Source organism: Lepidochelys kempii, chromosome 6 (assembly GCF_965140265.1).
Source record: "Lepidochelys kempii isolate rLepKem1 chromosome 6, rLepKem1.hap2, whole genome shotgun sequence".
Lineage (NCBI taxonomy): Eukaryota > Metazoa > Chordata > Testudines > Cheloniidae > Lepidochelys > Lepidochelys kempii.
The window spans coordinates 93,935,514-93,956,812 of NC_133261.1; the positions used below are offsets into that span (position 1 = coordinate 93,935,514).

The 21,299-nt window shown below is 42.5% G+C and overlaps 1 protein-coding gene across 2 annotated transcripts in view; it reads left to right on the forward strand.

Annotated features, from left to right (window-relative positions):
- The window catches only part of NRXN3 (neurexin 3), a 1,402,093-nt gene that overhangs the window by 104,818 nt on the left and 1,275,976 nt on the right, over window positions 1–21,299 (forward strand). The window contains exon 1 of one of the 2 annotated variants that reach the window (XM_073349323.1): window positions 8,750–8,756. The exons of the other annotated variant lie outside the window; for it this stretch is intronic. The gene's annotated coding sequence lies outside the window, so the exon portion shown is untranslated. Of the gene's footprint in view, window positions 1–8,749; window positions 8,757–21,299 lie in introns of those variants that run through there. 2 annotated transcript variants of the gene reach the window in all.

Below are 21,299 nucleotides of genomic sequence, written 5' to 3' on the forward strand. Positions count from 1 at the left end.
CCTTGAGGGCAAGTCATTTCCCCTCTTGTTGCTTCAGTTTTCCTGTCTGTAAATTAGGGATTACAGATCCTGGCTTACCTTCATAAAGTGTCCAGAACTCTGTGGATTGATATTTTTATCATTAAGTATCAGTTCATGCCATTGAGACCCAATAAAAGTGGTATGAGGATGCACAGCTATCGTGTGAGAGTAAAGCTCTCTTTCTCTTTCCCTATGGTGTTCATTACTTCCCCTGCTCCTCCTGTTCTTTCCCATTGGTCCAGGGGCCTGGGGTGAACAGTAATTTATTGAGAATAGACCAGTAGAACAGAGGAGCTTGTGAGGTGCCTCTAACATGCTGCTTATGGGGAGAGGGGGGCATTTAAGGGGGTAGGGGTTTGGTGCTCTGATATTAGGGTGATTGGTTCTGATACCTGTGAGAGACTGATGTCTAAGGGCTACACTGCCACATAAGTTGATGTAATTTACATTGCTATGGGGTGTGAAAAAGCCCCTCCCAGCGACATAAATTACGTAGACTTAAAGTGGTGTTTGCACTGTGGTATGTTGGCGGGAAAGCATCTCCCGCCAATATCACTTCTGCCTCTCGTTGAGGTGGAGTAATTACTTTGATGGGAAAACGCTCTCCCATCGACATAAGACGTCTTTGCCAGATGTGCTACGTTGGCGCAGTTGCATCAGTGCGGCTGCACCGATGTAGCAAGGTAGGGAAGACAAGTCCTAAGTTAGCACTACACCCACTTGCTTCACCTTCTGCCCCCATCTCTGGGGTGGGAGACCTACTTGGGCCTCCCCAGGATGGTGATATACGGGCTGATTATCACACACGGTGACACCCCTGCCGAAGGGGATCATTTCTTATGGCTTCCGCTGCTATTAGAATTTGTATTTAAAGAAATAAGCGTGACCTTGTGGAGATGCCCTAGTTACTCTGGGTCTTGAGAAGGACTGTGGCCTCACCTGCATGCAGGGATAGCCAACTATGTTGTAAGGGCACAGAGGCCCTGAGGGGATAGACATGTTACTGGCTTTTTGAGGCTGAAAAGTCCAGGCCATTTGATATTGTTCCTTTTCCAGCTTTCATTCCTTTACCTCCTTTTCCTATCTTCATCTGTCCCCAGGGCTTCATTCATTCTCAGCTGCTCCCACTTGCACGCCCATTCACTATGTATGCAGTCCCTTTTGCACACTCAGACACACTTATTCTCATGGTCTCACATACACTTGCATAGGAATAAGCCCCTTATTTGAATGGTTCTGCCAGGAACATGCTGTCTCCAATATAGATTAAACTGGGAACAACTAATTCTGCCAAAAAGGAGAGGATGGTTTATAACCTGAGTGCTACCTCTCCTACCCCTTGCCTTCTCCCTCAGGATGGCACCCTTTCAAGGTGCCACTCAGCTTGACTCTGCCTCTCAAATTGCTGCCCCTGACAGCCACAAAGTCTAGTCCTGGCCCTGGGACAGAGGAGAGGAATCGCACAGCTGTTGTGTGTAATTGGATTGGAAGTGGGCCTCAGGCTACAATAACCATGTTCAGCTTCTGACCAGCCATACTACTGGGGCCTGTAAGGAGCCTCTTAGCTGCTAGGCATACCACTGATGAATCCAACAAGAATGCCTGTTCCCCAGCCTGGCTATGAAAAATGGGCACCATGTGTGCCAGAGGACAAGAGCTCAGCTCATCATCTGTGCAGATCTGGCCTGTCCAGCAGAAAGCCGGGCCTGAGAGGAATATTTTACACTTCACCACATCCCCTCATCTCCTTCCAGACGGGAGGTGGGGGGTGAGGGAGAGGTGTTCTCCCCCATCACCTTCCCATCCCTCTGCCTTGCTCAGCATGCTGGGTCTGGGATGAGTGCGCTTACCATGCATCTTTTCTTTTAGGGAAGCCCCAAAGTCCTGTGTGGACTGTCTTGCTGTTTAGGGCTTGATGGACCTTGGCAGGCGTGTTGTTGGGGACACTTGCCTTGCTGCTGCCTATGCTGTATTTTCCTTCATATTCATATATATTATATATAATACAGTGCTTCTGACTCTGGGGCTGTCAGTCTGGCACTGGCATTAAGAGGTAAAAATTGAGGCCCCTGGCCTTAATGCAGCAATTTCCCCAGATCCCTGTTAACAGTCTCTTTGTTCCAGGCAATATAAAGGAATCAACTCCACTCCCCCCCCCAACAGCGCTGGCCCAGTAAAACAGGACAAGCTATAATTAACTAGAACAAAAGGACTCCATCTTCTATTGCTGCATCAATCAGTTGTCACTTTACTCTGGTTTTTGTACCCTTCCCCCACCCCTTTATGTTTAGTGGCTTTAATTCCCCCTGTCTTGAGTGTTAAGAACCCAAGTGTAATTTAAAAAAAAAATTCTATAGTTCCAAGGTTTCCCATGTAACCCCCTTGCAAAGTGCCCCTAATAAGTCTTCAAACACGAGGGCCATTGTTTAATTACATTGCTCTTTCATGTAATTGCACTGTGAAGCTACTTTAAAAAATGTCCTTATGGCTTCATAAGAATCTAGTGTCGGCCCTTGGCACTTTGTGCAATTAGCACCACTTAATTTCTTGACTTTGATATGGAAAGTGGAACAGTGCACTCTTTTAAAAAAACACTTTAATTCATAAAAATGTTACTTTGAGATCTAGGGAGATAAAAATAACCTTTTAAACCATAACTGACTCTGTAACTGGTTTTAATCCCCCGTCCCCAGCCCAAACAGGAACCAAGAGTAAAGACAGGCACTGATCATGGCTAAGAGATAACAGCAGCTAAGTTTAGGCCCATCTGTCCTAGACCATAGCGAAGTCGCAATATCAAACGCTGCTCCAAGCAGGTGGGTTAGTGTCAACTTCAGGCTCCCTGATATAAGGTGACTCTCAAAAGGCTTGAACTCACTGTGTGCTTCAAAAGCTTAACTCACTGCTCTAGAATGATCATCAGTACGGAAAGCTGTGGTGAGCTTTCCTAAGAAGCATTGCAATTCTCACTGTCACTCACATCTTGACTTCATAAGTGGAGAACCACTAACTCCCTGGGTTTAGGAATAAGCTTCCTCTATGGGCAGGTTGTTCCATAACTCTCCATTACCTGATTTCTTGCACCTTTCTCTGTACCATTTGCTATCAGCCATTGTGGGAGGCAAAATACTGGATTTCTGGTCTCAACTGGTAGGGAAATTCTTGGATCCAGGCTTCAAGAAGTTAGTTTAGCTCATTCTCCATTCAAAAGTAATCCTGAGCAAGTCTCTGAAATACGTTTTCCCTTTTATGCCAGTCTCAGTTTGGATCTCATATAAATTTAGTCAGCCGAGGAAATATTAACAAGCACTAACCTAGTGCTGAGACATTGTCAATGCTCAACAAATATTTCATCATAATAATGACTAGATCTGGCCACTGTGGTTCACATGGGTTTGTGCGAACCTTTTCCCAGTTTTATCTTGCCTGGCTTTGCAGCCTTCAGGGTTTGAACTGAATTTCTGCTTGAACAAACCAGAGACTGAAAGTGAAACTTGGCCGAAATAGTGCAAGTTTGACCTCAATTTGGGCTGAAGCCAGTAAAACCTCAGAATTTCATTTAGGGCTTTCCAGGCATGGAACACCCATTGGCATTAATAGTAGTTGTGTGCATGGAGGGCTTGCAGGACCATGGCCTGATGGTTTCATTTGCTACCATAACTCAGTCTTTGTCTGCTGAAAGATTCTTTGGCATTTGAGTTTGGTGCCTAAATATCACAATGATGGTTGCTTTCTAAATAGATACATAACTAGAGCTGTGGTAAAACCTGGCCTGACTTTCAGGCTTGCAAGTTTCTCACAGCTCTTGTACGAATTTTCTGGCGGTATGCCTGTCCATTTTAGACCACAGTTTAGCTTTGTCCCGCATGACCGTGGGCTGACCTTGCTCTTTGTGTTTTATAAATTGATGTAACAAATGCAGCATCTTGAAACCCAGATTACCGAAAATTTTAGAGCTGAAAGGACCTCAACATCGTTTAAAGTTTCCACCTCTGTTGTTTTTAGTGTCACTAATTTGTAGTCTCTGTTGCACATGTTAAAGGATTGGTGTCACAAATTAGGGCTCTGCAGGTTGAAGATTCTGGGGGTTATTGGTGGGTTGGAGACAGACTGAGATCTCTCACTCACCTTGTACTCTCCCAATTTTGACATGGGATTCAATTTTCAGATGAGGGAAGCAGTTATTCATTATTAATATCTGATCTCATGTTCGGGTTGGGAAAGTTTGTAACATAAGGATCTTCTGTTTGTAACATAAGGATCTATGCAAGGATTTCAGATGGGCAAATCAGTTGGGATAAAGTAACCTTTCCCATACAGCTTCAAACCAAACCTTTTCCCTTCTGGTTCAAAAATAGTAGCAAGTCTTTATTGGGCTGTTACTTTTTACATTGCCCTCTGCGCTTCCTGTGCCCAACTGGGACTGGAACATCAGGACAAAAATATTATGTGAGAGGCTGATCTTTTATTTTGGATCTGAGCAGAATCACGAAGGGCTGGAAATCTCACTAGGGAACCTTTCTCATGGTAATTCCAAACAGGGCAATACCTCGACCAAAAGTTTGGAAGGAACTCCCCAACGGACTTTGTCCCTCACCCCCAGATGGCCAACAATTTGTGCTCTGCATGTTGGGTGCATTGATCACCAAAGCAAATGACTCCCAGCTGCTGCCTTCCTCTCCCTTCTTTGAGATGAATTGAGGGGCTGAGGATTAGGTACCTATCTCCACCCTATGTCCTGTGGTAGATAGCCATTAGCAGTGTGCCATGCCAGCTGTTGTTCACTGATTCACCATTGCTTCAAGGCCTCTTCAAATCATAATTCCTAAGGATCTTGATCTACTCCTGGGTTGGACAATTTTTTGGGCATTCATCTGAGCTGACAAGAGATTTGCCCATCCAAAGTAATGGTGCCAGTGGCCATACACGTATCCACAAACCCAACACTACCCCCTTAACTGCATAAAATTATATAAGCCAATTGCCTTTTAATTTAAAAATCAGAAATATGTCCCATCAAAACAAATCTGCTGTGTATATTTATAATAAAAAAAATTAAACAATTGTTTGCTAAACATATATTGTGTTTCTGATTATTTTTCTAAATCCACAGTAATCTCCCAGGAACATTCAGATATTTGCATTCTTTAGACTTTACAGTTATTAATCCCCTTATCTGGCTTGGAGTTCTCTTTGGGTGAACATTTTCTCTGGATGATCTGGATTTTACATTCCTGCGCCACGGCAAGGGAAAAATTATAAAAGAGATATAAATAAATACAAACATAACATGCTGCTTGTTGAAAAATCTTTCGTTCTAAAAGATTCATCTGACATCTTGGTCCCTTTGAAATAATGAACCATTTGTAATGTTGTTTGACTTCCATAATGAAGGGAGCTAAAAAGGTGTGTGCGTGCATGCATGCATCAAATCTGAAATATCCTCAGTGTAGGGTAGGGTAAGAGATGGGGAGAAGGAGTCAAGGTAAGAGATGAATTGGTCAAGCAAGCAAGACTTCTAACTAGCTATGTGCATACACTAGTTATCAGATTTGCAGATGCAGTTTGCATTTGTGTAGACAAGTTATGCATGCAGCTGGGCACCACACATGTTTGAAAATTGGGCCCTAAATGGATTTTAATTTGGTTTGGCAGTAGTGTTGGATGAATACCAGAATAAAGCTTTTGGAAGAGGGCCCAAGTGCTGCTCACAGGAGGAGAGGAGGCTAAATGAATGTGATCATCTCACCCCCATCTCCCCAAATGGGTCTGGCAGCTGAAACTCCAGCATTGAAGTGTGGCTGTACCTCTTGCTGGTTTACCCCTGAGCATTGTAGAGAATAACTTCAAGGCAGTCTCCACGTTGCCACTTGGAGACAAATCTCCAGTCATTAAGGGAAAGGAATAGGAAAGGATTGGTACTGAAAATAGGCTAAGAGATTCCTTTTTCTAGCCCCTGTGAGATCTGTTTCTGAAGCTGGTCTGCTGGGCTTTTATTAATTTTTTGATAGGTGATTATTAACTCTTTAAAATTGTGTGCTGAAGCTGCCACATTCATGAATGAGTCCAGCGGGGTGTGTACATGCAGTTAGCACAAATGACTAATCACCAGCCAGCATGGTTGTATACTGGGCTTGCTGCTGCTGGCCACCACAACACTGACTCGTAATGTCTAGTTGTAGAGGCTGTCCTTGGTTTTGAGCTTCAAGGTTTGTGAGTGACCCCTTGTAGATTTACAGGTGACCTTCACCACAGGCCAAGTAACCACAGTTGTATGTGGTACCTTCTGAATCACTAGTCACATAGACAGTTCTGCAACTGACATCGGACTTTCTCTAGCTGTGACACAAGCTTTCCTGCCTGACATGGGAAGCTATGGAATGGATGTGTGTGCACAGTGTGATATTCATACTTAGTTCATCTCAAGTATGTGATCTTCAATACCAGGAGGTATTGGACTGCATAAGCAATTGATCTGTATATCTATCGATCAACATGCGTGTGTATGTATATTTGTCTTTCTGCTTTTCTGTTGTGTTCTTTCTTTCTCACTTCCTCTCTCTCTTTCTCAAAGGCCTCTCACACCTGATGATGAGTGAACAAGGTAAGTCCTTTGTCTTTCTCTTCCTTGCCAGTCAATGGTTTTTGATGATGATGATCTATGCTTCTTTCTGGACTGGGCTTGGCTTGCAGAAGGCAACCTGGTCCATGGCATAGGGTGGATTTGTCAGTCAAGCCACTTGCCTTTCACCCCCTTTGTGTTCCCATCACCCATGGCTGTTTGCCAACCTGGGCTGCATTACCAATGCCCAGGGCAGAGATTCTTGGGGGACTGTAGTGAACCATGATGCTTGTAATGGGATAGAAACAAATGAAAATAAATGTAAAGGAGAGAAAAGGAGAAATGTTCCTCCCTTCCATGCACCATCACAAACCTTTTCTCTTCTCCTTCCTTACATTTGGTGCCTGCTGTAATGACTCTCAGCCCTGAGTGGTAAATGCGGCCCTCAGTGTTTGCTTTTTTTTTTTTTTCTCCAGAGCAAAATTCTTGCAAAAACATGCTAATAGCCATCATGGCATGATTCTAGCTCATTATGCACCCTGGAGAAAATTACATATAATGGTCTGTACATTCTACATCTGCAGCTTAAAATATTCAAATATGCAAGGAACAAAATGCACTGGAAAATTAACTAGGCTAACCCCAGTGAGGGCTACTATTAAGATTTAGGCCTAAATCAGAGTCCACATTTAAATAGCTCAGCCTGGAGTTTGTTACACGTTTTGTTGCTTGTTTATTGGTTGTGGCAAAATGGGTTCACTGGTTCCATCCTGGGCACTGGGCTGTGATATGGGGACTAGAGAGAGAGAGAGGGTGGGGGAGGTGATTCTGTAGAGCTTTGGATTGTGTCAGTGTTTTAGTGTCAACCTCTCATTGGCATGTAGGAAGCTCAATAAGGATGGAGCAGCACTGGAGATGGATTCCTGTCTCACTTAGTAATGAAATAGTTAATGACTTAGGCAAAGCTGCTGAAGAAATGAACCCAAGGGTAAGCCACAACATTAAAGTATTTAAACTTCAGCAGAAAAATCCAGCAGGTGCTTGGATGCATAAAAGAGGGAGTAAGTTTCTAAGTGAATGTTAGTTTGAATACAGGCTTGGTAACTCTACCCCTGGAATAACGTGTACAGTTTTGGTTGCCCAGATTAGAAAAGGATATCCAGCCATCAGAGAGTTTAAAAGAGGTAACAAATTGGAACCTAATGTCTGGAAAGGCTCATGGTTAATCAGATTTACCTGGAGAAAGTGGACTTTGTGAGGAGACCTAACTGTTTCCCTGTATTAAAGGGGATGTACATGATTTAGGACATGATCTGTTCTTCCTACAATACAAATGATTATATCAAGGGATGCACCTGGTCTTTAGATTGCCATTTGAAACCTGGTTGGTGTAAGGAGTCACATGACCCAGTCCAGCCCACATCACGGCCCACAACTCTGTCCATAGCTACTTGCCTGGTGAATAGTCTAAAACCTACTGAGCTCTGGAATCACAGGCCATCATCCTTTATCCATCTCACATCAAGGAAGAGTGGCTGCTCTTTTCTTGCCAACCAATTCTCTATCATTTCACTCTAATAAGTATTTACTGTATATATGTGCATAATATATACATTATAATGTGTAAATGTATGTGTGTGTGTAAACATATTATATGCTGTGTCAATGTAATATACAAACACTGTGTGCTCGGAGAAGTTCTGCAGTGTTTCTCATCTTACTCCACTATTGATATGTGGAAAATATTTAGCAAATATATTTCCACAAGATGTTTACCCTGCCTAATCTGTTGTTGCCCCTGTTTTGCATTTGATGTGGAGTGCTGTGTATCATTGAAGTGCTGTTGCATGGGCGGTTTGCATTTCTCTATAGAAAAATCAAACCGAAGCCAAAGAGCTTAAACAGACCGTGGCTAGTCACACTGTCCATTGTTTAAGCATCACATTGCTGCTTAGTTGTGGTGTGTTTTCCCTTTTCACAGTATTTTGTTGGGTGCTGTTGTTTTTGTGTTGTGTGTGTTTTATGTTCCTATTATTGTTTTTGTGAGTGTGCCCAGTGACCTTATATTTTATCCTTCCTCCTGCTCTTTTCACTTGCCTCCTCCATGATGGACACACCTCCGTACCTCTCCTTAACTGGATGCACAACTTCCTATCTATAGGTAGAAGTAAAGGTAGAGATTGCTTTCTTTTAATTTTAAATCTTGATCTGCTATTGAAATGTTCATGGTAATGGGGGAAATTTTATTTCTATGAATATGGTTCACATTAGAACTTTAACTAAAAAAGAACTCTCATCAACCTTTTCCTGTTGCTTTATCTAGAATTGTGGAAGGTGATATTTATTAAGAGTAATGCTTCATCTTTGTCTCAAAGGCTCTAGGTGTCTCATCATTTATACTGCAATGTGGGCTATACAGAGTGGCAAATGCTCTGTAGTTTAAGAAGCCAGGGCAAAATTTCTGACCATCTGTTTCACACAAGACAGAGCCAGAAGGGCAGGGGCCAGTTAGCTGGCACTAATGTCCCTGCCATGTTGGGATGATACTATTGCTGGGCATTTTGACATTGACTACAGTTGGAGCGGGATCAAGCCATAAACATTGGAGGGTGGCAAATCGAGTTCTCTTTAACTTGGGTGGAATTTTGTACTTTCTTGCCTGTTTTCCTTTACTTTCCTGAGTCTTTTAAGAGAAAAAACCCTGTTTTTCCCCAAAGGGTATTGAGATGTAAGGAGCAGTGGGGTGAGATGGGGAAGAATCAGCACTGCTAAACGGAGGGTCTCTTTTGCAGCTCATTAAAGCAAAGTGAGCGAGGTGACTGAACTGATGTGTGGCTCCAACTGGCCTTTCTGCAGTTCACATCTATGGTAGCATGCAGCAGGGCAGCCATCCATCCCTAATCAGAACTGTCAAAAAAGCTAAGCGTCGCAAACCTGCTGTGGATCTAGTGTTTGGAAGAGGATTGGATCAAATCAAGTGTTTGGAAGAGGAGAGAGAAGGGAGAGGAAAATTAATTAATTGATAAGTTGTGAACACTTATTCAAATAAAATAACCCCTTTGTCCTACTTCCCAACCAGCGCTTTGACAGAGTGACTAACAGACTTCATTGTCCTGAGCCCTAGTGCCTAACAAATACATTGCTGGAAAATCTGACCAGTTGAGCTGGCGTGGTCTGGACACAGTGGAGTCTCATACTTGTTCCTGAGCCTATAAGGAAACTGGGGGGCTGAAATGTCCAATGGAAATGGTATCATTGTGAATTTGGGAGGATGCAGGTGCTGAGGGATTTGCTCACAATGAGCCTTCCTTTGAGGGCACAAATCATCTGTGCCTGGTTATCATTTATCCTTCCTGTGATTCCTGAATTCCATGTAGCCAATTGGTTTGGCAAACAGCCTCTCTCTATAGTGACACTAGGCATTACATCAGAAAAAAGACAGGCTGTATTTGTATTTATTGGGTTTTTAAATAATTTGACAAATCGTTATGTTAATCTGTTGGTTGGGCTGAAAAATTTCCACTGACTGTTCATAATTTTTGTTCTGGCTAGAAAAAAATAATTAAAAAAAAATGAATTGGCTTCATTAGTTGAAGCTCCTAAGTATGCTTTCTTCTGAGTTCTATTCAAGGTTCCTGAGGTGTTCTAGTTAGGAAGAAGTGCATTCTATACCCACATGTATGCAGTGTTAAAAGTGGAAGCTCCTTAGGCCAGATGTACATGGCAGAATGTTACTGTGACTGACTACAATTGCCAACAATCAAGTTAGTTGACACAGTGCTGAACACGATTTAATGGTCAGTGTGGCCTAGGACAAGTCTCTTGTTCAGCCAACTGTGATTACCCGCTTATCCCATCCTTTGGGGGTAATGTTCTGTAATGTAAACAAGGCCTTTTAGGGGTAAACCGTGAAGTCTTTACTCAGGCAATCTCTCACGGAAGTCTGGGAGTGTGGACCATGGGAGTATGTGGCCCACAGTCCATTCAGTTGAATGAAAATGGTAATTTTTTAAAAAATTACCAGCAAACTTGCAAACTGCAGTTCTAGTTATAGTGATCAGCTGCTTAAAGTTCCATAATTCTGTGTGAGAAATAACTTAACTTTGTAGTTATATATACACAGCTGAACATTCTCATATGTTCCACAGCCTGCAGAAAAGGCAATCCAAAATGCACGCATAAATGATCTTGGAAGGTCCGTATTTCTATGCATTCTTGTGGTTTTTTTGTAAAGAGTGGCAGCCACTTCCTCATGCACAAGCAAAGGTTGCATAGAATCTCAAAAAGGTAGGGCTAGAGGGGACCTCAGTAGGTCATCTAGTCCACTCCCCTGAACTAAGTATTATCAGGACCATCCCTGACAGGTGTTTGACTAACCACTTCTTAAAACCTTGAATGATGGAGATTCCACAACCTCCCTAGGTAATTTGTACCAGTCCTTATCCACCCTTACTATTAGGAAGTTTTTCCTAAAGTCTAACCTCAATCTCCCTTGGTGCAATTTAAGACCATTACTTTTTGTCCTGTCCTCAGTGGATAAGGAAAACAATTTATAGCCTTCCTCTTTAAAACAACATTTTATGTTCTTGAAAACTATCGTGTCCCCCACTCAGTCTTCTTTTCTGCAGACAACGCAAGCCAATTTTCCTTGTAGGTCATGTTTTCTAGACAATTTTTTGTTGCTCTCCTTTGGACTTTCTCCAGATCTTTCCTGAAGTGTGGCACCCAGAACGGGACACAGAACTTCAGTTGAGGCCTTATGGGTTATCTGAATTTGTAAATCATCTCCAAAAAGTGTATTCAATTCATGACTCTGTGTTTGTCATTGGGGGCAACCACCAGTGAATCCCACATCTTGCATTTATGGGTCCTCCTGCAGTAAAATGTTTCTTCTTCATTTCTTGCTTTCAAAGGCTGCAGGACATTTTTTTCCAGTGCATTCATGGAAAGCTGAAGATAACATATGGTTATTTTTAGTGGTATTAGCAGACAAAAAAGGAGATGAGACAAAGTGGGTGAGGTAATGTAAGCGCATGGGACTCACCCCTGAGGTGCCTCCTGCTGGTGTCCTGGGAATTAGCTCTACTTCCAGCCTTGGAGCACCCTCTGCAGGCTGGTGTCCCGCTTACGCCGAGCCCCGGTGTCCCTCCCGGACCCAGTGCCCCTTGTGTGCTGGGGTGCTGACCCCTGGCAGTAACCTCTCACTTGCAGGGTCTCCCCTCCCCGGAGAACTCCCACCCCCTATCCCTACCTCGCCTTGGTCATAGGCTACTGCCAGTCACCAGCTAGCCCCTGCACCCCAGAGTAGACTGCAGTATAAGCCACTCATCACAGGCAAGGTTGGGTTTGGACCTGCTGCCTCTGTCTAACGTTGGGCTGTCCCCTGCAACCCCAGTACCTGTTGGGCCTAATACTAGGCTGCAGGCTGGGGCTTTCCTGACTGGAGCTCCCTCAGGCCCTTCCCCAGCCCTGCTCCAATTTAGGTACTCTGCTTAGGTCCCTGCAGCCATATCCCTCCCTCTCAGAAGCTAGAGAGAGCCTTTTGAGCTTCAGCCCAGCAGCCCCTTTATAGGGTCAGCTGAGTCTGTTTTGGGCATGGCCACAGCTGAGGCTGCCTCCTAATCAGCCCAGCCTAAGGCTCCCAGCCCTGGCCCTCTCCAAGGGCTGGCTTTTAACCCCTTTGGGCCGGGAGCGGGTGATCACCCCGCTACAGGTAATATCTTTTATTGGACCAACTTCTGTTGATGAGAGACAAGCTTTTGAGCCTACACATAGCTCTTCCTCAGAACCTGGATAAGAGCTCTGTGTAAGCTCAAAACCTTGTCTCTCACTGATGGGAGTTGGTCAAATAAAAGAGATTACCTTGTTTCTCTAATATCCTGGGACCCACGTGGCTACAACAAGACTGAATACAAAAAAGGAGGAGGGCAGGAAGGCGTCCATGTGCTTTCTTCTCCTTAGGTCCTGGAAGCTGAGTAGATGTGTAATGCTTGCGATTACATCAGACATTTGAAATCAAAGAGAACATGGTGCTCATAGAGGTAAAGTAAGTGTATGACCATCAAATTCAAGGAAGGGTGGGTAAGATTTTTATTTATTTTGGCTTGGATTGTGGTTCCAGTCTTTTCGTATGGAGGAGGGACGTGAATTACAGAATAATTATGACAGGTTTCAGAGAATAATTATGTTGTGTTTATTTCCCTATCCCTTTCTACACATATACATGATATAAAATAAATCATAAATATTCAACTGTAATTTGTTGTTGAGCTGGAGTTAATGTCTAGTCACATTCTTCTATATCAATTGTTCTCTTGAAAGCCTTTGGTTAAGCAAATGATAATTGGCCTTACCACTACCCCTCGCTATAAATCCCCTAATACTTGCAGTGTTTTTCCTTTTATTGTTACTGTTGGTTTGGCTTAAGATTCTGTTGAGATTGGTCTCCAAAGGAAATGGGCCAAATTCATCCCTGGTGTGATGCCATTGATTTCCATGGAGTTGCATTAGGAATGAATCTGACCTAGTGGGTGGAATCCTGGCCCCACTGAAGTCAGTGGCAACGTTCTCACTGATTTCGGTTGGATCAAGAGTTCACCTGATGAATTGAAAAACTACAAAAATACATGGAGATTAAGTACAAACCTGATAAAGTAACCGGTTTCTTGTAACAGAAGAATGTTCAAAGTGTATCCATAGTGCCACATACAACCCCCAATCCTAAATGTCCTAAAATACTGTCTGTGTTCCTTGCCTTTCCCCCCATCCATAAATGTGAGGTCAGGGTGAAAAACTGATCAACTGCAGGTTTTCATTGCTGTCCAATTCAAACATGCAGCAATTTCTCCCCATCAAGGAGGAGGAAGAAAGAATAAGCACATTTTAGTTCAGTTTATTTTGTTTTATTTTCAAATGTGTACTACTAGGGCCTGAAGGCACCTAGTAAATTGCCTTTGTAGCCCTTAGCATGTCAAAAGTCTGGTCAGCTTCCTAACCCAGGCTAGTCTTAATCCAGGTAAATGTGTCACACTTTCCAATATTGTGTTTACTCTTTTTGGGTGGGGTAGGATTGTTTTTCTAACACCATGTCATCGTGTTGAATGGGAGGTGATGGCAAAGAAGAAAATGTGACCACCTTTTGTGGCCTCTGATGTAAATAATTACTGGAGTTTAACCAGTGCTTTGCAAAATCATCTCCCGTTCTTTGCCAATAACACCCCCAGGATTTAAGAATCCTGTGAGTAAGTTCAGCTGAGTAGCCAAGGGTTTATGCAAATGTTTAAGTGAAATGCCAGTAACTAATTATGAAGAGAAACTCATTTATGCTCTATAAATATCTAATATGAGACACAGAAAAAAGACACCATTACATTTATATTGGCAGCCTTGTCTGTGCTGCTGAAACTGTTGATTTGTCCTGTCAAACGTCTGACATGTGTTTGTGCTTTAAAAGTGAATGTGGATTTTCTGGGTTCCCCTCCCCCTTACCTCTCCTCCTTTTGATTTTTTGAAAATCTGTGTGATTTTTTTTCTCCCTTTCTTTCAAAAGTAAAAATAAATAGCTTGGTTTATTTATTAGGAGGATTTTTATTTTTATTTACTTCCTTTTAACACTGCTGTTTAAAAAAGTGAAACACTTTGTTTTACGGTTTGTAAATGTCCAGTCCATAAAAACAATAGGATGGAACTGGGTCATTTTAAACATGGAGTTACCTGTCAATGAGTCACTTTTAAATAATTAAAGCCAGTGCTGCAGATTTCTTATTTTACCCAATCACAGATTATTTTTAATTTGTATCTAAAATCCTTTATACATAGAAATGGTCAACATTTTCCAGATTTCAAAATCTGAAGGGGAAAAATAATTTTTTTTTTCACAAAACATTTATCTTGTTTTTGTTTACCTATAGAGGTGGAAGATATTTTCTGAATATCAGAATTCTTTAGAAAAATTTTCATACATTTTTTGAAATTCGACTAAGAAAAAAGAACCAAGGTTGTGCAAAAATGTTGCAAAAAGTTTTCCTACATTTTAACCACATATTTTAAATGCAGACAGATTAGTTATTACAATATGAAATCTCCAGACAAAATCATGGTTTTTGCATATGAAAATGTATGTATATATTTACATGTGTGTGCATGCAAAATATATAATAATGTGTTAAGTGTTTGGCAATTTATATATAATTTTAAATATCATATTTACTGTCTCATTCTCCTTTTTTGAACCTGTATCTTTTATATGTGAATAATCAGCTGACTCTTGATTGGCTTTAATTTTCATTAAGAAGAATGATTCCTCTGAGAGTTATAAACATTGTGGTTGCTTTGTTTGTAAACAGCAGCAAAAATATTGTCCACTTATGTGGTATTGTAGTCTGCTGTTTTTGATGGGGCTCAGGTTTCACTCTGCACAAAGAGAGTATTTAATTGATACCAACTAAAAGGCGCTCTTTTTTTTTTTTTGGCATTCAGCGGTGTGTAGATGTGAAGGTAGAGAAACAGGCCATATGTTTTGTAAAAGCCAGGCTAATAGCGCTTTTTATAGACGTCTGATTTTTAAAGTGCTGTATCTTTCATTAAAATTTACATGTAAAGTAAGGGCAAGCGTGGTGACATGAAAGCTAATGCAACTTGCACATCTTGACATAATAACAATCACAAGAAACTGGAGATCCCAGATGGCAGCTTGGCCTTTGCCATCCTTTTAATAAGCTACTAACTGCTAATTATTGCACTCTTTTGGGCAAGTTAATTTACTATTGACTTTTAAAGAGACACTGTGCCTTTTCCTGGCAGATATTTAGTGCTTTCAGTTAATGTTTTAAAGTGTTTTTTCCCTGCAGGTTGGAGTCTTTCCAGTGGACAGTAACAAAGATGCAAAGCAGCAGAGAGGGGAAAAAAGATCTTAATAAATAATGTTTTTTCTTTGTAAATATAGTACATATGTTTTATCTTTGCAAGGACACAATTTTAGAATTGAAAGGGAAGCTGGCAGGTAGGTTAGAGCCTGAATTTAGTGTTTGGGTTTAAATTCTTTGTTTTAAAAAATTAGGGTGAGCAAACCTTTCCCTTAAGTGTGGGAAGCCCTAATAAACCAAACAGACATTGACGAGTGCATGAGAATCTGAGAGTGGAATGACTAGAAACAGAAAGTGATACTGCTTCAGCATCATTGCTGAAGTTGAATGAAAGGCGAAGTGTAAACATACAATTATTAATGATTAAGTGTCCATGGGATTTTTGAAATTTTATTTTCTTTTAATATTCCATGTGTGGTCATAGTAATGCAGGGAAAGGAAACTTATCTCTGTGGCTTCTTTAAAAAAAAAATCTGATTTTTCTCTGTATCTGTTGAAAGGTGCTGTTAATAAAGAGGCCAGTACAGGATGAAGTTTTGAACTGAAAACGTATTTAGGAATGAAGGAACAGCTGCTGTTTAAATGGACTCTAATTCTGACAGTTAATGCAGTTTTGTGAATGCATGATTCTCTGTGATAACATTTGGGAGGAGTGATGGTGGGTAATAGCTTATTTCCTGGGCTTTATGGTAATGCGCAAAGTGATGAAAATGTCATCAGAAACTGAAATCGGCCCCTTGTCTTACACAACAGACAGCCCTGCAAAATATGAAACCCAATGAAAGATGCAGGTTTCTTGCTTTAAGGCCCATTGTGGCCTTTCATGGGTGAGAGTGATAACATTACAGCATTGAACAGTTGATAAAATATGTGCTGTGTAAGCTGGATCTGATGCATCCGGCATGAATACTCAAAACCAGCAGTCTTGTTTGCAGTGCTCTGCCTGATGGTAAATATTGTGACTGGAGATTAGCTGATAATATGCTATACGAATGGTTGTAGAATCATTATTGCAAAGATTGTCATCCTTTTGGTAAGTGTGTAATACTACCTACCCCACTCCAGTATTTTCACTCTTAATGACTAAGGGCCAGATTCTGCAAGGTGCTGAGTGTCCTCCACAACCACTGAAGTAAAAAGGAATTGAAGATACTCAGCCTCATGGGTGGGTGCTCTGCACTTTCCAGGATAAAGCACCATAACGTGTATTTCAATAGGCTTTTCTTTGGGATGCTGATCTTTGAGATGCCATCTATGCATTGTTTACTTAGAGATTTGGTGTCATGGTAGTTTTATTAGGAGCCATAGTCTCCATTACATTATATCCCTTTTACATTGGTGTGACTTCTATTGAATCAATGGAATAACACCAATGCAAAACTGGATTAATCCAGTGAAGAGTAGGGCTCTAAATCGAGTTGGACAGTGGTCTGGGGAAATATGCTCTTATTCCTGCTCTTGTTAAAGTCAGAGATGGCAGTATATTTAAAAGAAACGATTGTATTAAACCTACTTCTTGGGGTAAGGCTCCAAACACAAAATAGAACTGGTGCTTTGAGAATTTGTGTGTACAATTGTTACCATTAAAATGTCAGCAGCATTTTCCAAAAGTTACCACACAGTGGTGTCTGAGATGCCACATTTCTCTCCTACATGTAGAATAAGAAGAGTCTCTGTAGTATGTGTTGATAAGTGCTTACTTTTTAACACCAACCACTGTCTGTGTTGTTTAAAGATATTTTTCTCTGAAAACCCTTGAATCAATTTTGACTGGGGAATTGTTTGTGGGTGTGCTTTTATATATTTGAATGTATGATATAAAACAGAGGTGGGCAAACTATGGCCCGCCAGCCATATCTGGCCCGTGGGACCATTCTGCCTGGTGCCTCAGCTCCCGGCCAGGGAGGCTAGCCCCCAGCCCCTCCCCTACTGTCCCCCCTCTCCCGCAGGTACTCTGCCTTGTGGGCAGCGCTCTGGCCTGCCGCTCCTGTCAGGCAGCCCAGTGGTGTGGCTGGCTCCAGCATGGTAAGGGGGCGGGGAGCGGGGGGTTGGATAAGGGGCAGGGGGTCCTGAGGGACAGTCAGGGGATAGGGGGCAGGGGGCGGTTGGATGGGGTGGAGGTTCTGAGGGGGGGAGCAGTCAGGGAATGGGGAGCAGGGGGAGTTGGATACGGGGTGGGTTCCCTGGGGGCAGTTAGGGACGGAGGTGTAGATAGGGGTCGTGGCAGTCAGGGGACAGTGAGCGGGGGGCAGTTGGATAGGGGGTGGGGTCCCAGGGGATGGTTAGGGGTGGGGGGTCCTGGGAGGGGGCAGTCAGGGGTCAAGAAGCAAGGGGGGTTGGATGGGTTTGGGGTTCTGAGGGGGGCAGGAAGTGGGAGGGGGTGGATAAGGGGTGGGGGCCAGGCTGTTCGGGGAGGCATAGCCTTCCCTACCCGGCACTCTATACAGTTGCGCAACCCTAATGTGGCCCTTGGGCCAAAAAGTTTGCCCACCCCGATATAAAATCACACAATCCTTTTATCATTAGAAGTTGATGTTGTTGATAAGAAAAATGTAGAATCTGAGTGTGACGATAACTCTGCTTTTAAAGCAACTATTGTTATCTAAAACTAGAATTTATTCTATTTTCTAAAGTACATGTTATTTTCATTAAATAATAGTTTTAATAATGACCAGGGTCATTCTAAATGAGCTGATCACTGCTTCAGATCAGAAAAAATACTCTCTGTTATGTACAGGGTTAGTTGATGTAAGCCATGAAATATTAAAACTTGGCTATAGTAAATGTCACTGAAGAGCCTTTAGAGACAAGGGGGGTGACCCAGGGACAAGTTACTGGACCAACTTTTGTTGGAGAGAGAGACAAGCTCTCAAGCTTACACAGAGCTTTTCTTCAGGCCTGGAAAATGTGTTAGAGTGTCATAGCTAAATACAAGGTGGAACAGATTGTTTAGCATAGGTATTTAACACATATTTCAAGTGCCCATTCAAGGTGAAGTGGTCCATTAACGCTTCTCCAGTTATAGGGAGGAAAGGGGAAAAAAGCTGGGGAATGGGTTAAATGCGTTATAGATTGTTGAAATAAACCATAAATCCAATGTCTGTATTCAGTTCATGACTTTTAGTATCTAGCAAAGTTATTAATTTAAACTCCCAGATTCCGCTTTTGAAAGTGTTATGCATGTTTCCTTTGAGGATGAGGACTGAGAGGTCAGATGCAGAGTGATCACTTTGTGAAAAGTGTTCACCCACAGTTGATATGGTGTTTACCATTTTTCTGTGTGAGTTCATTCGAGAATGGTAGTGATTGTCTTGTTTCACCCACTAAAGGCCAGCTTCCTCCAGGACTGAATTGATGTACTCCAGATACTCCTCAACATTAACAACCTCCTTCAGAATACTGTCCATGCCACCATGGATGTCACCTCCCTGTTACCAACATCCCTTACAATGACAGCATCACTGCCTGCCTCAAATGTTTAGAAGATAAAGGACAACCCTCAGATATACACCCCAAATGCACTGTCCAAACCATCCATTTCATCCTCACCCATAACAATTTTACATTCAACAGCACTTCGCCCAAACCATGGGAACAGCCATGGGTACTAGGATGGCTCCCATCTTGAAGAAGAATTCCTGGACAAATGCACCATGCCACTAATGATATACCTGAAATACGTTGATGAAATTTTCATCCTCTGGGCAGATGACCTAAACTCCCTCATAGATTTCGACTACAACTTGAACAATCACCACCTGTCCATTAAACTCTCTCCAGAACACTCCCACACTACCATCAAGTTCCTGGACACTGCGTTCAAAGATGACCATGACATCACTGATTGGTTTAGTTTCTGTCAGCATGTGAGTGGCTGATCAGGCCAATTTGAGCTTTGAACTGTCTGTGGCATACTGAATGAGAGATGCCACTGTGATTTACTTGATTAACAGCGGACATGCTGCTGCTGTGAGATTGATGTTGCTGATGCTTCCGCTTTACCTCAGTAGTTCTCCTCTGCTCAAAGACTAGCTCCAGTATGGATGAAACTTCACCAGGTAGAATGATCATGAGCGAGATCTTCAGTGAATGTGTTGAAATGCCTCAAGGATAATTTGAGGGAGTCTTTGAAACATTTCTTCTGGCTTCCCTGAGAGTGTTTCTCCTCTTTTAGCTCACCATAAAAGATCTTCTTTGGCAGTCACTCATCTGGCATTCTGGTGACATGGCCTGCCCATCTCATGTGTGATTTCATCAACAGAGTATGGATGCTTGGAATGCCTGCCTGCATGAAAACCTCAGTATCTGGCTTTGTCTACACTGGCATTTTTGTCATTAAAACTTTTGTCGCTCAGGGGCGTGAGAAAACGGATCTCCCCCTGCAAATGACAAAAGTTTTAATGACGAAAAGCACCAGTGTGGACAGTGCTTCATCAGTGGGATCTGCTCTTCCATCAGCCAAACTACCGCCCCTTTTTGGGGGTGGTTTTATTTTGTCACGGGAGAGCTCTCTCCCGGTGACAAAGAGCGGCTACACTACGCACCTTACAGCTGAAGCAGCACATATCATATCGTTGTAAGGTGCGCAGTGGAGACATAGCCTCTGGAACCTTGTCTTGCCATCTTATCATCATCAGTTTCCTCAGACAGCCCAGGTGAAAGTCATTCAGGTTCATAACATGGTATGTGTACAGTGTCCAGGTTTCACATGCATACATCAGAGTTGGCAACACAATGACTTTGTAGACTTTCAGATTTGTTTGACTAATACCTTTATGCTCCCACACAATTGCCCATAGTTTGTCAAAGGCCACACTTGCTTTGGCAATTCTAGTGTTGTTTTCATCATTGTTGTGAACTGCATGTGACAGTGTACTGCTGAGATAGGTGAACTTGTCCACTGCCTGGAGGGTTTGGCATTGACTGTGATAGTAGGTTCTATATAAGGCTTTTCTGGTGCATGCTGGTACATCACTTCTGTTGTCTTGATGTTGATTGTGAGACCAAAGTGGTCACAAGCTGAAGAGAAATAGTCCATACTCTGCTGCATGTCAGACTCAGATCTGGCATTCAGGGAATGGTCATCAGCAAACAGAAAATCATGAACAGTTACTTCCTGTACCTTTGTCTTTGCCTGTAGTCTCCTCAAATTGAAGAGCTTGCCATCAGTCCAGTATCTGATGCCTATCCCGGTGTCACAGTCATAGAAGATGTCTGTAAGCATGGCAGAGAACATCATACTGAAGACAGCTGAGGCCAACACGCAGCCCTGCTTGACTCCATTGGTGACTGGGAATGGTTCAGATGACTCACCGTTGTCCACAATGCGAGCGAGAACGCCATCATGGAGTTGCAGAACCATTGTGATGAATTTCTCCAGACAACCAAATTTTGCCATGATCTTCCAAAGACCCTCCTGACTGACTCTATCAAATGCTTTTGTCAGGTCAATGAAAGTCATGTACAGGTTGGAGTTCTGTTCCTGGCATTTCTCCTGAAGATGACGAGCTGCAAACCCCATTTCTATAGTCCCCAGTCCTTTTCTGAAGCCACACTGACTCTCAAGCAGGAGCCCTTGTTCAAGGTGTTGCACAAGGCAATTCAGCAAAATTCTGGTGAGAATTTTGCCAGGTATTGACAACAAGGAGTTTCCCCAATAGTTGTTGTGGTTGTTGTTGTATGTTACCTTTCGACTTGTACAAGTGGTGATGGATGCATTCTTGTACTCTGGGGGTATAGACCTTGGAGTCCACATTGACTGGAAAAAGTCCAGGATATACACCTTTAACACACTTACAACCATCTTCACCAAACAAGGACACTCCACCAGAGAAGTAGATTGGATCATGGAA